Here is an 18229-nt window from a genome sequence, read left to right on the forward strand (position 1 = left end):
GCATAAAAAACAAGTGTCCGGCCAAATAGTCTCCTGTAGACGGCCAGTCCTCATAGGGGCTACCCAATAGCCAATCACAGCCCTTATTTGGTATCCCCAACTTTTTCATGCTTGTGTTGCTCCCCAGCTCATTTTACATATGTATGTGGCTCACCGGTATGAAAAGTTGGGTACCTCTTATCTGGACAATTTATGAATAGACTTGGTCTACACCAGCGCTTGAATAGAGATTGAACCATCTGTAAATGATGGGCATAAGAAAAAACAAGATGTTAGTCAACTGATCAATGTGTAATATTAATGCATACAATGCTTTTTGTGCAGAATAAAGTGCTGTTGTTGAAAACGATGCAGCGAGTATGAATTAGATGAATCGCTTCACCTAGTCTCATGCCGTGTCTGGATTGGTGCTGGATCTGTGCCACTTTTAGGATTAACTGGGTGCACAGTGAATTCATTTAATACACTAATTGGAGTAAAGCTCTTTCAATGGGGATAAAAGATTCTGGCACTGAAAACTTATCTAATCATCTAGAAGTTCCAGAGAACCATTTACTAGATGGCGCCATATGTGTTCTGCATGGAAATTGGCCAATACGAATAAGGATAATAAGGCAACTGACGCACACAAAGATTCTGTAGGAGACAGCCCATTCTATTCCCACTTGGTATTTACCTACATCCAGTGGAGCCAGTTTGTCTCTAGTCATTGCCAAAGTAACTATATTTCAGTTTGTTGCATTTTTTTTCTTTTTCGTGGAATTGCTTTTCCCCTAAAGCCCCATGTCAGATTTCAAAATTAAATCTAAAAAAATCTGTTTACTCTTTTGAAATAGGATTTCAGTGCAGAATTCTGCTGGAGCAGCACTATTAACTGATGCATTTTTTTTTTTTTTTAAAAAAAACATGTTTTCCCATGACAGTATCCCTTTAAGAAATTATTGTCGGATTATTTAGAAAGAGTGAAATGTTGCTAGAATATAGTTGTGTCAAATATGAAACCTTGTTTTTGCTGAAATAGGACTTTTTTTTCAGGTGATATCAGCAAGACCCTGGTTCAAATCCCAGCTGTTTGAGCTCTTGCCATTGCCCCTTATTTGCTATTCTGCCTGAAAGTAAACTTGATATTCCTATTTCCGCCCCACATTGAGCGCTTTAGATTTTTTGCAAGTTTCACGCCAACAAATTTACATTTTTAGCCTCAGAGCACAGGCCCTGTGCTCCCTCTCCATCCCCACGACTTTCCCAACTCTGCCCCTGTCTTGGACTGAAAACATGAAATCTATGCCCACAAACAACCAAAGATACTGTCATTGTTTTGTACTCAAGTCTTTAAAGGGGATCTCTACCTAAAAATTCTTTGTATTATGAAATAAATTATAATTGTAAGAAACTTTCCACGAATATACCACTTTTAATTTCCATATACATAAACATGTTTTTCCTTCCCTACAAGTCATTATGTCCAATGTCCATCCTGTTTTTTTTTCCTGTTTGGAGAATATTCTTCATTTCCCTAATAAATCAATATTTCAGGCAAGTGGCCAATTCCATGCAAGGTAACATTTGCACATTGGGAGCTTAGTGAACACACGTATAACTAATCAAGGCTGCAATTAGTCATTGTTAAATGTCACATGGAGTCATCAGGCTGGTGATTAGCAGAACTCTGTAAGGAAAGGAATGTAAGTTGATCTCCGTTGGAGATTAAAGTCACTATTGTATGTTTATAATTCACATATTATCTCGAAAACCACTATGAATTGCTCACATTAAATACAGTATTATAGATCTGCAAATGTTATGCTTGAGGCACTGAGATAATGGAATTGGAGATACAGCATACAAATAACCTCGGCTTCTTGGCAAAATAATCGGTATCATTTCAATGCGGGAGAATACCGGAGAGTGTCCTTAGCAAGTGTATATATAAGAGAGAATTGATCTTAAAGGGGTCGTATACCAACTTGTTCAACATGGGTGCAATCAATAAGGCTTGTGCCAAACACACATTTTTCCAGTCATTGTATTATTTCTTGAGAGAAATGGGGAAACTGAAGTTACTCCATGTTTGGTCATTGCTGGGTAGATAATTTGTTTGCCAGTATATAAATAAACACTTTACATAATGGACTTGTGATAAAAGAAAACAGTCACAACAAAAGGGGAAAGGATGTGTTGCATACTGGTAATCTAATTATCGCCTCGCAAGGACCAAACATGGAGACAAGGGACACCCGGGTCTGCTAGAGAATAGCTCCCAATAACTGCCTATCGTGTATGTGTGTGAATGTGATGGGCGCTGTACACTTTAAGTCTCACTGGGGCAGAGTCTGGTGTAACTGATGAATAATCTCTGTAAAGCTCTGCCAAATAGTTTGGCATTATATAGTAAATAAAGTACCCCCTATTGTAAAAGGCAAGCTGTCTGCCATCGCATACCTAAGCATATGTCGCTACTCCCTATACTTGGTTCTGGCTATGACCTGTAAAAAAAAGCTTTTATATGGTCATGAAACTCCTCGGTGACTATAATATCCTTATAATACACAAAAGCCATGAATATCTTGTAAATGATATCCTTATAAACGGTGATTCTGATGTCATCAGTTATAAACGGTGAGTTCTGATGTCATTTCTGTCACATGACTCACCGAAATTTGTGTATTATAATAAATAAAGTACCCCCAGTTGCAAAATATAAGGATATTAGAAGTTACCTTGGAGTTCCATGACCTGTATAAAAACACTCGGCCTTCGGCCTCGTGTTTTTATATGGTCATGAAACTCCTCGGTAACTTATAATATCCTTATATTTTACAAAAGGGGGTACTTTATTCACTATATATTTTACAATAGGGGTTACATTTATTCACTATCAACAATGAAGCGGTGTAAGCCAGACAGAATCGGGCTATAATGGGTCTTTCGTGCCTATGATAAGTGAGTTAGCATACTTTTAGCATTCAGGAATATTATCATGTACTTTGTGGTCCTACCTTTACCCAATGACGTCAAACCAAGTAATATAGTTTGATAGGTGTTTGATAGGCGCATTGCTTCCTTGTGTATTAGAACAAAGGGAATGGGCCACAAGAGGGTGCGGAGGCCTTGAATCAATTCCCAGAATGAGTCATTTGTGAATATTTGTGGAGTGGCGGAGAAAGAAAAGCAAAATATATGGATGTTGTTGCAAAGATAAGCACAAGTATCCTGTTGTATTGAAAATAATGATGGCGCTGAATGAAGCTCATTACAAATAAGAACTCGTTTACTTTCTTCATAACAGTTGGAAACAAGGCCAAAATTGTTGCATGTTGGTTACATTTTCATCATAATAGCACTCTGTTCCCAGTGGAACCCACACAGAGCCTTCACAAATAATAAAGCAGACAATAAAGTGTAGTTACACTTTAGGGACATTAATATTATTGATGACCGATGTCTGCTATCCTTCAATGCCACTTTCACATGGAAAGACTTCACCTGTCTCTTGAGTAGTCTCCCCAGTCATTGAGCCAATAAAAATGTCAATAGCCCAAAATGTTTTCACAGTCACAAAACTGCTAGTGGGCTGATTCCCATAGACGTATGGCACCATCCCACTTCCCAGTGTACATACAAATCAGATTGCCAGCAGTAAATGATGCTTACAGGAGCTTACTGCATTTATTACTCTAGTGTAAGCCACAAGACCAATAGAAACCAGAACATAATCGTTCCAGAAGGACAACCCTCTCATTATCGGGATTCTGACATTCCCCCAAAATGATTGTGATTGACACTTACACAATAAATGTGGTAAGCTCCCATAAGCAGCATGAACTGTGTGCAACCCTCTGTTTTGTACATACACTTATCCAAATTTCCACATTCAGACTAATTGCTAATTTACCTATGTGATGTATATGATTGTGTTGTAGACAAACATGCGATTGCTATGTAAATCTTATTGACGGCAGGAGGTTTATTTACTAAAACTCAAATTTTCCCTTATAATTTCAATAAAACAAACTCGACCAAACTCCCATCCACAATGTTATCTTATTTATTAATAACTTAAAAAATTTGGTTCGGAAAAAGTCTTGATAAAATCATGAAAAAAACTTGAATCATACAAATTTTCCTCCCAAAACCCACGAATTTTTTGGATTATCATACGAAACACAGAGCAGACCACAATATCTTCAAATTGGAAAAGGGAAATCTGCCATTGACTTCTACAGGACCTCGACAGGTTTGAGATTGAGTATTTTCGGATTTGGACTTTTAGCAGTTCCGGGGGTATAATAAATACTCGAAAAAGTAGAGTTTGTTTTTCCTTGAAAAATGTAAGTTTTCCGTTTAAAAGCCGGACCAGGAAAAAAATCAAGCTTTAATTAATAACCCCCTTAATATATGATTTCTATGAAGCCAACTTGACTTTGTAATCAACACATCATCTTTTCTTGCATCTTTGTATGAATATGGTGGAACACTTAAATTCCAGCTAAAGTCTTTGAATTTGGAAAATAAAACCGTGGAATAAGCACAGTGGAGCCCATTTAGTGTTCATGCAAATATCCCATACATGCTCTAAAAATAACCTTCTACGAACCAGGCTGAACTCTGTTTACCTTTTGGGAGCGTTTCACACTGCTCCCAAGTGCACTAGTTCCATTATAAGCCTGTAAATATGTCTAATTATTAATACAAATTGCTTCACACAATGGCTTTTGGCTAAATACAAGTAAAACAGACTACGTGCTTAATTGTTTATTTAGTTTACATATAGAATGCCATTTTTCACCAGGCAGTACAAAACACAAGGGCAATATAAAGGTCAAATTGTGCCATAAATGGTCTGTGCTCTGCAGGAAAGAGATAACATACACTTGTCAAGTCCCCCAGTGTGTATTTGAATACTCCAGTAAAAGGAAAGCCCTGTCTGCGAGATACATGTTACATTCCTGGAGAGTTGCACAGTAACACTTGGATGCAGTGCTGTTGGCCTTTATCTACCCAGCTGTGAACTTTCATAATGTCTAAGGTGCACCATGTATTAGCAGCCATTTTTTATGTCATGGAGAACTTTCATTACAACTCTAGACATGTAAGGGCAGTGAGCCTGTGAGCAGTGTCATTAAATTGACATGGGCAAAAAAATGGGTTGATACTCATGACCATTTTTATACCCTTAATTGTGTAAGGGTGGGATGCCAACAAGAGGAGTGCCTATGTATGACAAATCTGACCACTGCTAACAAGTCCATTCCCCTTGCACAATGTCATGGGGATGGCCAAACCTTGAATGCCATATTTGTCACTTGAGTCTTGGTGATTGACAGGCTCTTCTTATTGGTGACCTAGACTAAACGCAGGTAAAAACGAGGGCTAACGGTCCACCAGCATTTAGGAGACTCTAGGGGGGGTTATGAAGGAAAAGGTGTAAAGTTATCTACAATTCTACTCACCTAGTCAACATTCAGCAACAGTTACCTCTCTCTGTTCAAAGACCTAGATTTGGTGATCCCCAGTGGCTCACAAGCAACATGGTTCTCATCAACCCCTTGGATGTTGCACCCAGTGGCCTCAGAGCAGGTGGTTATTTTTGAATTCCAGGCTTAGAGGCATGATTTAATTGCATTAAAACCAGTTGTAGTGCCTAACAGAGCCTCCTGTAGGCTGCCAGTCCACTTAGGGACTACCTAATAGTCAATCACAGCTCTTATTTGGCACCCCCATTAACTTTTTTTTAATGCTTGTGTTGCTCCCCAACTATTAAATTTGAATATATTTATATATAAAATGTTGGGGTCTCCTGATCCTAGACTCTTCCGTACCCTCAAGTGCCCACTTGCCATCAATGTAAACCCATAGTACAACCTTCATTCAATCATTGGCAACCATCTTTGTGCTCCAGTACAGTAGATAGACAATTCTACTTTTCATCAGCAGGAAGCATTAACTGGTCACCTGTTTAAATACCAAAATCTTATTGGTTGCTATGGGCTACTGCACCTGGGCAAAATTGAATGCCTTTTAGAACATACTAGGGTTGGTTTAAAATGAATGCATTCCATTTCAGAGATCACTATTTTTAGTTTCTGTTTTGCCATTGTTCTTTTAGAACCTTTTGACAAAAGAATGTGTGAAACATCACTTGTTTACATTTGGTTCTCTTTCTGCTTCCACCCTTTCATTGTACAGAACTGAGCATGTGGCTTTGCTATGTAAATTGTACCAACAACCTTTATATATTTTTTGTCTCAGTGGCCGCTCCCAGCTTTTATGATTTTTGTATGGCACTTTACATTTGCTCTTACTCTTTGGTCAGTAGAGTTAGACAAACATTTGCCCAGATAAGGGCTGGTTTGTGGTGCCGCTGTATTGTGTTGGGTGCTGTAAGTGCAAATTAAGCCAACAGTACATGGATCTTACTATAAATACCCAAGCTCATGAGTACTGAGTCACGTTCTTTGCATGTTGCCACATTTTCTATAGCTAAAAGGCATTCAAGGTGAGAGTATATTATTTTGCAACAAAGAGGGGTTTTTTTCCCCCACTGTGGAGCTCCAGTTCCTAATGGGGCTATGTATATTAAACCAAAGGTCTGGATAGAATGATCATCCAAATAGCAGGGCAGAAAAATTATACCATGTGAGTCTAAAACTTTACTTTGAAATGTTAGTGAGTGTTGCTTCTGGCTTTGGCATACAAGTGTTTTAGATAGGACACACCCAATGACCAAGAGTATTATTGGAGTTCCACATTATGTTGGCCCAATGGCAGATATTCCTATTGCTGTCACTGGGAAATGATGAAATGCGATCTCTGATGTTTAGATCACCACTTTTAATAAACCGTGTTCTATAACCCTTGTTATGAATTGTTATTATTGTAATCTCCACTTGTCTGAATGGCCTGGATTCCTGGAGTTGTTTCAGAGGCTTGTATACAGCTGACTAATACAAGTGGGGAACTGAATAGAAAGGCAGCATGATCATTTACACCACAGTGTTACCTAATTAAGCCCTCTGGTAAAGTCACCAAACCACTCAATCCGGTTTCTATGCCATGTCTTCCCTCCATATTGGAGAATTTCAGCTAATTCTTTCATATTGGCTCAAGTCTTACTGGTAGACTTCCAAGAATGAAGTAAATACAGAAGTACATATTTGTTGCTCTTAGTAGAGAATAGCACACATTAGTCCTGAACTTTACATGTCTCTGCGCCGCTTTCTTGTCACATTTATTATCCAACAAGGACAACTTATGGCACCTTCTTAAATATTACTAGTAGTCTTCTGGCGCATCCGCTGACCCCAAAGTGTCATTTTTCTATACCATTAGTGGCAGGTGGCCATTGTGGTACTCGGTTACCTACTCTACCCTTTAGTGGCATTTTAAGCCAGAGAGATCCCAATGCATCTTCTATAAGAGATCCCAATGCATCTTCTATAAGAGATCCCAATGCATCTTCTATAAGAGATCCCAATGCATCTTCTATAAGAGATCCCAATGCATCTTCTATAAGAGATCCCAATGCATTTCTATAATAGATCCCAATGCATCGTCTATAAGAGATCCCAATGCACCTTCTATAAGAGATCCCAATGCACCTTCTATAAGAGATCCCAATGCACCTTCTATAAGAGATCCCAATGCACCTTCTATAAGAGATCCCAATGCACCGTCTATAAGAGATCCCCATGCACCGTCTATAAGAGATCCCCATGCACCGTCTATAAGAGATCCCCATGCACCGTCTATAAGAGATCCCCATGCACCGTCTATAAGAGATCCCAATGCATCGTCTATAAGAGATCCCAATGCATCGTCTATAAGAGATCCCAATGCATCGTCTATAAGAGATCCCAATGCATCGTCTATAAGAGATCCCAATGCATCGTCTATAAGAGATCCCAATGCATCGTCTATAAGAGATCCCAATGCATCGTCTATAAGAATCGTCTATAAGAGATCCCAATCCTTCAATGCATATGACGATTTTAGTTTGTGTCCTACTTTATGTGCTAATATTGAACTAAATCCCAAAATTGTATCTGTGCATAGCTGCTAAAGTGATGTCTGCGTGCAGCATTCAATTCATAAATGTGAGACAGGAGTTTTTATATGAATTCCCTCTTGACTGCATCAGTCTAAAAATACATATCCCTATTTGGTTTCTTCTTGGGCTTTGTCACCTGTGTCAGACAAATGTTGCCTTTGTTCATTTCTGCAAGATGAGAAAAGTCTTCTGACCCTGCAGATGTACAAAAGGTTGAGCTATAATGGGAAAACTATAATCCAAATAATCCGTATTGATGTTGCTCTTGCCAGAGACACTTGCTAGGGGAATGCTAGTAAAATGCTGCACCATTAAAAAACTATTTTGTAACCTTCGTAATAAACAATTATATCAAATAAAATAACCATTAATCAATATTGTGACTGCTTTTTATTCTCTATTATTGCTTTGTCGGGCTATTCCTGATTCAAAAAAATAAAGCATGAAGTCATTGCTTCCTGTATGTAATAACCTCTCTAAATAACTTCCGTGCAATGAAAATGGCTACTATAAAAGGGACATAGTCTTGGCTGTGGTATGCAATATAGCGGCAAAAACACAGAAAGCTGTTTTATAAACTCAGTTGAATTGCCACTGTAAAAGAACTAGAATATAAATGCTAAATATAATGGGGAATATTGTGTTTGTGTCGTACATGGTATTCTGTCTGAGGCTGTCCTGTACAGCCTCAGAGAGAACAGGAGTGTGTTTGTGTAACCACATTTGGTCCACATTCCAATTTGATAAAGAAAAGTATATTACAACACTGGCACATTTTACAAAAAGACCAAATTTATGGTAAATTATTCACCAAAAAACCAATCTTTAGTTTTAAAAGAGGTAGAAGTGTTGCGGATGGAATAATAAGATCTGATTTTAAACCAAAGAAAGGTAAGGATGCGAGATTTAACAAGAGAGGTACCCTTCCATGTCACGATTGTGGCCACTGCAGTGGCATAATTAAAGGTGACAAATGTACCCATCCGAGCCAAGGATATGAAATTCAATTAAAACATATGGCAACATGTAATACGGAGGGGGTAGTCTACTTGTTAAAATGCCCCTGTGGTCTAGGGTATGTGGGCCAAACCTCAAGAGCAGTTAAAACACGTCTAAATGAACACAAAAGCGTGATTAGAAACTATAAACCAGATGAGGGAACTGATCCTAAAGATAAAAGAAGTAAAGAGAAATACAAAAGAGAAACCCTACTAGCTAGACACTTTTATAATGTGAAACATAATGTCTCCCAAATAAGATGGCAAGTTTTAGAAGTTATTTATAAAAATGCAGGTGTTGATTTTAAAAAATCATTATTGAGGAGAGAAGCATATTGGATTTGGCGTCTGAAAACACTTTCGCCTAAAGGCCTCAATGAAGATTTTAACTTAACATGTTATTTGTAATATATGTGGTTTTGTAGGTTTTTTAGATATTTATACACTTTTTAATAATTTTTACAATCACCCTTTTCCTTCACAGATGAAGTATCATGATAGCCCAATTGCACAAGAGTGGTGTTAAGATTTTCCAAATATTAAAGCTAAAGTAAAAACGCAACCAGGGGCAGTGAGTAAAAAATGTTTTTTATTGGTTGAAAGAAATGTTTTCCACTAAGTAATGAAAAATATATGTAATATTATTGAAAACATGATTTACACTGTAATTATACTTAAATGAACTGAATGGGTTAATCACATGATTGATACTAATGAGGTGTTACACAGATGAGATGGGAGGAGTCAAGGGTATAAGAATATGGCACTGTGCACTTTGTAAATTTATCCTGAAGAAGGGAGGCTGTGTCCCCCCGAAACGTTGAATATTTATTGTTGGTGGCATTAATAAAAGGGGCACTATCCCCGACTGCAACATTGGTGTGTGCGGACCGTTTTTCGAGAATACAAAGCATTAAGGTGACCAGGCAAGGTCAACGGTGGACCAGCACCACTACGCAGAAAAAGTGGAAGGAGGTGTGCGGTAATACAAAGTTTCATTGTCCTGTACTATCGCCATCTATTTGAACGCATAGTATGGGCACATTTCAGCCACTGTCATCAATACCAATGATAAGTTTGACAAACACAACTTCTTCCTTTTTATGGGTAGGTTGCCTTTACTGGTCACCCGTTGAAAAAGCAAACCTCTATTGTGTTGCTAGACCTGAAGCAAAGTACAGAGCTCTAGACAATCCATAACCTATAACAGTGATTGCCATTCTTTACTTGATGGGCCTTGTCTGTTTCAACCCATCATGCTAAACTAGTCTCTAAATATCTGTTTTGCTCTCTCATTTGTCACTTTCTTGACCGTCCAGGCATAGATTGAGCAGTTTCTGTTCTGATCAAATGGTTTCGCTTTGTCTGTCATTTGCATAAACCCATTGTGGCTATCCTAATCCATGTGTATTGCTGCTCTCACTGTAGGAGAAGGTGTATATCTACCCCATGAAAAATCTGGCACCTAGATGAGCTAAAATGCTCTTCCTGTTCCTTACCTTTAGAGGACAATTATAGGGTATATTTCTCTGCTGGTCTCTACAATGATTGGTACAAGGTACTGTTTTATTATTACATAGAAAAAGAAAATAATTTTCAAGCATTTGGATTATTTGGATAAAATGGAGTCTGAGAGAAGGCCTTTCCTTAAATCGGAGAATAATGGGTTTCCGGATAACGGATCCTATACCTATACCACTATTCCTGTTCTTTTTAGATTTTTTTTTTTCTTTATTATAAAGTTATGACAAAATACTGCTGCCGTGGTTTATGCCTGATGAACCACACTCCATACAAACTGTCCATGTAAACGTTGTATTATACTAGCTGATTAGTCCAGGGGCATAGTAAATCCAGAGCAGAACTGTGTTCTGTATTAATGGAAAATGTTTAATAAAAAAGAAATCCTTTAAAAAAAAAAAAAAACAATCTATCCTAGATTTTTGTGATGCTCTCTGGGCCGATTTATTAAGCCACGACTTTTTGGATTGGGCTTTTCAATGCAACAATACGAAAAACACAGTTTTTGCGACTTTTCCTGTTTGTGCTAAAAGTTTATATATTTTTTTTTTAAATTATGACATTCATGGTTTTAGAGAAAGTGAGTTTAGTCGTGGTTTCAAAAACCTTTAAAACCACTAAAATTCTACTTTTAATAAATAGTCCTCTTTGTGTTAATATGTTCAGTTCTGTGTGCCAGAATCTAACATTGCCTTGTAAGAGGGTTAACGCAAAAGTAGAGACTCAAGATATGAAACTCTCTGAATAGTTTCTTTGTAGCACCCACCAAGTGCAACTGGCCTGTAACACATTGGTACAGACACAATTTGGGGCAAGAAAGGAAGACAAACACATGAAAGAGCAAGTGAGGTTTGGGCACAGAGGAAAGGTAGCTATGAACTAGCATAAAACCCTGGAAGGGATGAAAGTGAATCTGAGACTTTGCATTTTAGACTATGAAGTCCGCGTGATGTGTATCCTTGAAAATAAGGTTGAATAAACATTATTTACTCAGAGGGCACTTCGGTGTTTGCTTTCTCCTATAGACTGTCGCTGCACTTTTGTTGTTAGATGTTTACATGCAGCTCCTGCGGTTCTTCCAGAAACCCTAGGCGTGCCACCGAAAGTTAGTATATAACGTACACATTTGTGTTTTTAGTGTTTGGTTTGTTTTGTGTATAGAAATATGTGGCCGAACACCTGCCCGTTACAGGTGATGTATGCATTTTTTGTTTTTTTCCTTTTTTTTGTGTTTCCAGCAGACACAACAGATAATAGCTCATGGGGAAAAATGTCAAAAATGCAGATACAGTAGCTACATACTAACTATACTATACTAACTAGAAGAAAAGCAACTTCCTGCCCAGCAACCCTGAATCTTGAAAATACTTCTATTTGTACAGAAAGCCGTTCTAAATCAATTTCTTTATGTAGGTGCAGTGTTCCATTTAAAAGCTCAGAAGTTGAGAGGTGTGGTGCTCCATCTGGTAAATAGTCAAGTAAGCTCTGCTTTTATGTAACTGAAGAACTCCATCCAGGCAGAGCCCCCTAAAATAGCTTTGTTGTTTGGACAATCTCAGTGTAATGGCTGGAGAGTTCCATCTGCAAAACAAAAAGGTTCAAGAGGATGAAGCTATTAGGTTCCATAATAGATGCAGTTAAAGGAACATAGTTGTTATTGCTATGGATGCACAGTCCATGGTAATTATCTTATCCACCTGCATATTATCATCAGAGTTACTGATGGAACGCCACAGTCATCTCATGGCTTTGTGGTAAACTCCAGTAGCCCCAACTTGGTATTTCCGAGTTGTCGATCCACACCATGTGGTTTTTGATGCAAATTATATGATAAAACACTATTGTCAGAGAATAACTTCACTTGTGAGTTTCTGTTCAGACTTAAAGAAGCTTCTTGCGATATTCGGGTCTCGTGTGTGTGTGTGTATGTATATGTATGTATGTATATGTATGTGTGTATATATATATATATATATATATATATATATATATATATATATATATATATATATATATATATATATATATATATATATATATATATATATATATATATATATATATATATATATATATATATATATATATATATATATATATATATATATATAATAATCACTCACCACATCAAGGAAGTGGCCCAGGTGCACCGCCCCGAGCCCTCAGCACACGGGGGCCCACAAACCGACGAACAATGAAGCAGGCACTCAAGAAGGCAAGACTTCCACCAGGCAAATCTTCAAGTGAAGAATTTATTGTGTCAAACAGCCTGACGCGTTTCGTGTTCCAAACACTTAATCATAGGCTATATTAAGTGTTTGGAACACAAAACGCATCAGGCTGTTTGACACAATAAATTCTTCACTTGAACATTTGCCTGGTGGAAGTCTTGCCTTCTTGAGTGCCTGCTTCATTGTTCGTCGGTCTGTTCAGACTTAAAGGAGAACTAAACCCCCCACATTCAAAAGTGCTTACTGGCCCCCCTGCACATTGTTACAGCAGAATTGTGCCCCCTTTAGACCACACATGCAGAACAGCGAGGAGGAGCACAGGGACGACATGTTCCTCAGTCTCGGCTTCTTCATTAAGGGAGTGCCGGCATGTCCATATATGGCGCATGCACAATTGGAGCCGGAAAGCTCCATAAATTACCGAATGGCAAGAAGAGGATCCGGAAAAAGCCGAGGCTGGCGAACATGTCGCCCCTGTGCTCCGCTGTGCTGTTCTGCATGTGTGGTCAATATTTCTAAAGGGGGCACAATTCTGCTGTAACAATGTGCAGGGGGAGGGGGGCCAATAGGCACTTTTGACTGTGGGGGGTTTAGTTCTCCTTTAAGTCTGAACAGAAACTCACAAGTTAAGTTATGCTCTGACAATAGTGTTTTATCATATCATTTGCTTTACCACAAAGCCATGAGATGACTGCGGTGTTCCATCAGTAGCTCTGATGATAATGGCTACAGCATTCCATATGCAGGTGGATAAGATAATTACCATGGACTCTGCATCCGTAGCAATAACAATCATGTTCCAAGGCCGCAGCATATGTCATTTGGTTATTGCTACAGCAGCGGATACTTATTTACAAGGCACCCCCCTTCATTATAGAAAGGCAGTCAAAAATATATTTATTTACAAGGATTTGACTCTAGCTAATGTGGATATATGAGAGCACTGTGCAACACAATATTATGCAAAAGAAAGCAAAGGGCAGCTGGGATAATACAGTAGATAGGATCGGAGCTGCTTAATGAAATGGAGTCATAGGAGAGTAGGGTCAAAACCACAAACATTTCTAGAGAAATTTTTATATGTTCAGTAAAAATGGGTATTCTTGAGTAGTCAGCCCCGGTATGTCTATTATAAACTGTATATGAAACATCTCAGGTTCTGAACACTTTATATACTGTAAGTCCCACACATGAATAGCCTCCCAGCAGTTGTCAATTTTACTGTATAATATAATATATAATTGTGTTAATCTCCTCAGATAGCAGTGGGTGAAATGATTCTGCTGTTAGGGCAAGTGAAGCAGTGAGATAAGCACAGGAACTTCTGGTACATTTATTACAACATGGCAGGTCAGACTGGTCTGCACCACACTTGCTCTCCGCTTAAACAGGAAGCAGGAATATGAATCATAAGGTAATGGCAAAACAGCAGGAATGCCCTTAACCAAAATGTCCACACGAGCCGGTTACTACAGTAATATAATGAATAGGTGGCCTGGTCATACAAGTGACTTGCTTTTAAGCAGGTACAGAGATAATTGGTCAATGTGGTTCCCCCTGCAATTGTTTTTGGACTATCAAAATCTAATGACATGGCACTGAATTTGATGAAGTTGCCCAACCAGAAGTAGGCAAGAAAATATATAAAGCTGGCAAAGTCATTATCTGGCCCTGACCACAGACTGGAATTGTGCTTTGTAGTCCGTAGCTCTGCCTGTTGATCATTCTGGGTTAACTGGCATTTTAGCTGAACTATAGTCACTATAACATGTAGTCTTTAGACACAAAAGTCCATAACTATGATGAGGGCTTTCAGCCTTGCCCTCAGGCAACCGATACGTATGAAGAAAAAGTTGGGAACTCCTTATATTTATAAGGAAATAAAAGTTTATGCAAAGTGTATTTTGTCATTACGAAAGAAAGGAGGGAGTCTGACAGACAGATAAGAAAACCATTATGTAAGTAAACCTTTTCATAAAGCTTATCAAGCACTATCATAAAAATAGTTGTTGCTTTCATTTTAATATCTTTATAACCATGGAGAAGACCGAACCTGGGAAGTCAGTGGACAGAGTCTCGCCTGCTTGCCCAATAGTTAGTGACACTTCCCTGTCTATCTGCAAGCCTTTGGCTTACTCTGATAATTAGCCCGGCTTCTATTGATAGGCTATCTGTTGGTTTATCTCTGAGCTCCAAATTGCACCTGAGCAATTACAGACACCTCCGCGTGTTTACCTTTGTAAATACTATTAGGCCTTTTATGGATCAGGGGAGATTAGTTATTATTATATGGTGAAATCACATGGACTGACTCGTATCAATAACTTCATGCTTTGTGATACACAGAATATATAGAGAGGAAACGTGTGTTCCAATTAGTGATGGGCGGGCCCAATACCCGCGGTACCCGCGGGTCGAGCACGTTCGGGCCAACCTCGCACTCTTCTGTGAAGGTTGAGCTCTTCTCCTGCTCTCCCCGACCACCACTGTCAAATGCCGACTTCCGGGTTAATTTTTTTTTAGATGCTGCACCTGCTCGCCCCGCCCCTTTTGCGACGTCATCGTCGGGTCGGCACAGATCTATAAAGGCAACCCGGAAGTCAGAAGCGGGCAGGCTAAGGTAGGGCGGGTTAAGGTCGAGTGCGGGTCAGGGAAATCCCGACCCGCACCTCACTAGTTCCACTGAGCAGCCTGGAAGTTACTTTTTTCACTGCCCCTCAAAATATCATCAATGTGACTATACCTAGGACAATGCTGTTTTTCATTTAACTTTCCATTAATTTGGGCCAACTATTCAATAAAACGTCTTTGGAAATGGCTGCCCCCGTTGCTACACAACAGCTCATTTATATAAACAATAGTAGTGTTTCTGAAGCAAACACAGCAGTTTTACCCGTGCAGGGCTACTTTAAAACACTTTCATTTTTTGATGTTACTGTTTCTTTAAAGAGCATCTAACTTTCTAAGGACACTTGGGTGTATTCCATCTGGCCCTGAAGCATTATTGACATTTCTTTGTCATTGGACAAGGTTTTTCTCTTAATCAAAGAAATCTGGCTGCTCAAAGAAAAGAAAATACTTTGCATGTTCTCTTTCCTGTAAGTTGTGTAACCAGTAGGGCCTATTGGCGCCCATTGACGCCCATTGACTTCAATGCGTTTCGTGAATATTTTGTTGTTTTGCAAATTTTTTAGGAGTTTTGCTAATTTTCCAGCGAAACAGGACAGATTCATCCATCACTAGTGGTGTCACTTTGAAGGCACCATGGGGGTTATGTAATAAAAGGCACTAAGTTTGCCCAGGAGCAGTAACTCATGGCAACCAATCAGCAGGTAGCATTTACAGGTCACCTGTTTAAATGCAAACATATTATTGGTTGCTATGGGTAACTGCTCCTGGGCATTTATATAACATATGGGGACATGTGTCTTAGCAGCGTGGGAGGTGGGATATAACGTCACACACAGTGTGCAAGTTGGGAAAAGGCCTACCCGCACATATATCACTAATGATAACATAATTTTGTCTCTTTATAGGTCCCTGGTAAGGCCTCAAGTGGGAAAATGTTTTTTTTGTTGTTAACAAAACACATCAGTTAATAGTGCTGCTCTAGCAGAATTCTGCCCTGAAATCTGTTTTTTAACAAAGCAAACAGATTTTTTTTATGTTTAATTTTGAAATCTGGCATGGGGTTAGACATATTGTCCATTTACCTGGAGCCCTCCGGTCATGTGACTGGTGCTCTGAGAAACTTAAGTCTCTCTTTACTGCTACACTGCAAGCAGCCCATCAGTAGCCTATCAACAGAACAATGGGCAGCTAACCAGATAGAAGCTACCTGACACCTCTGCTGAATTATTTTTTGCATTGTTAGCTCCCTATCCCCACCTAGTGGTAGACATGAGAATAGCACCAAAGCAGGAAAACCCCTGCCTGGTGGGGCTAGGGAGCACTTTTAGTAATGCAAACAATACCTAGGGTTGTGTTCTAATACAATGAGAAGCGGAGAAATAATAGCTGTCTCAAAGCAGTTCCATCCCGACTCTTTCTCAAAGCTCAGAATCAGGCACAATGCACTGAGATGGCTGCCTCCACACCAATATTACACCAACATTTGTTGGTTCAAGGATACAATTTTAAATAGAGTGAATGATTTGCAATGTAACCAGAGTAATTTAGAAATAAATTCATAAAAATCATGACAGAATCCCTTTCAGGGAGTCAGATGACTCAAGTGACCTAAGAATATATTTTAAATGTTCTTCAATGTATTCTAGCTGTATGCAGTTTTTGTCCAGAAAACACACACGTGTATACTTTTGCTGAATGGGCCTTATTAGCTGTTTGTAGGCCTTACAGCATATAAATAGGTATTTATAGTGTATGTAACAAAGAGAGCAGTGTGTATGTGTGTACTAAACTCTGCCCTGGATTTAGCCAAACTGCATGTAAATAAAAGCGACACAGCTTGTTGTTGTAGTTTTACAATGCACCGACTTGTGACACAGTGTGCATATTGTGTAGTTTGCCTTTTGTGATGCAATGTGTGCTGAGGGCGGAATGTTTACTATCTGGTTACAGAGAGGCAGTTGGTTCATGAGCAGGTTTATTCGGAGACCTCACATGCCGGCCCGATTTGTCATTGTTTATTAGCAGTTAAAGGTCCTGTAGCATGAAAACTGTTGTGTTTCTAAATAAAATTATTCAAAAGGCTAATGGTTTGTTGTTTGTCCCTTCATTTCTTCTTAAGTCTTTATATATATATATATATATATATATATATATATATATATATATATAATCAATCACACAATGCTTACTTCTCAAGGCCACCTAGTTTGTAAGTTTAGCCAGGCTGATCAATCACTTGGTCCACAGGCCAACAATCCAGCTGTAAGTAGGAAATAGCTGATCTAGCCCCATGCATAGGCCTATTTTGTCGATAGACTATGTCTACCCATGTATGGCCAGCTTAAAGGAAAACTTTACACCCAAAATGAATACTTAAAGGAGAAGGAAAGCTATGGAGGCAGTTTATTGCCAATAGATTAGCTGCAATAGTGCAAGATATAAGACTATTTATAGCTCTGGGCTCATATTACAGCAGGGAAGGGAGGGGAGAGAAGAATTAACTGAGCATGCTCAAGCCCTAGCCCTGAAGGTTTAAGCTGAAAACAGGAAGTCAGATACAGAAGTCCATGAGTACACAATAGAAGGAAAGAAATGTTGTGTTTCGTTTGACAGGGGACTCAGAGCAGCATTACTTTGAGGGTTTACTGGTGTATTTATATAGACCTTTCTGATAAAGCTTACTTGATTTTAACCTTCTCTTCTCTTTTAAGCAACAGGTTATATCATATAAGTGACAAATTAAAGAACCTAACTGTAATATATTTGAGTAAATCTTGCCCTTTTACATCTCTTGCCTT

The 18229-nt window shown here is 38.7% G+C and overlaps 2 protein-coding genes across 3 annotated transcripts in view; one reads left to right on the plus strand and one right to left on the minus strand.

Annotated features, from left to right (window-relative positions):
- Positions 1-18229, plus strand: part of LOC108698063 — a 35162-nt gene that overhangs the window by 11183 nt on the left and 5750 nt on the right. The window contains exon 2 of one of the 2 annotated variants that reach the window (XM_018229034.2): positions 9533-9619. The exons of the other annotated variant lie outside the window; for it this stretch is intronic. The gene's annotated coding sequence lies outside the window, so the exon portion shown is untranslated. The remainder of the gene's footprint in view (positions 1-9532; positions 9620-18229) is intronic. 2 annotated transcript variants of the gene reach the window in all.
- Positions 9212-18229, minus strand: part of rell1.L (RELT-like 1 L homeolog) — a 65868-nt gene continuing 56850 nt past the window's right edge. Inside the window, exon 8 of the mRNA XM_041579490.1 lies at positions 9212-12150. The gene's annotated coding sequence lies outside the window, so the exon portion shown is untranslated. The remainder of the gene's footprint in view (positions 12151-18229) is intronic.

This window comes from Xenopus laevis, chromosome 1L (assembly GCF_017654675.1).
Source record: "Xenopus laevis strain J_2021 chromosome 1L, Xenopus_laevis_v10.1, whole genome shotgun sequence".
NCBI classification, from domain to species: Eukaryota; Metazoa; Chordata; class Amphibia; order Anura; family Pipidae; genus Xenopus; species Xenopus laevis.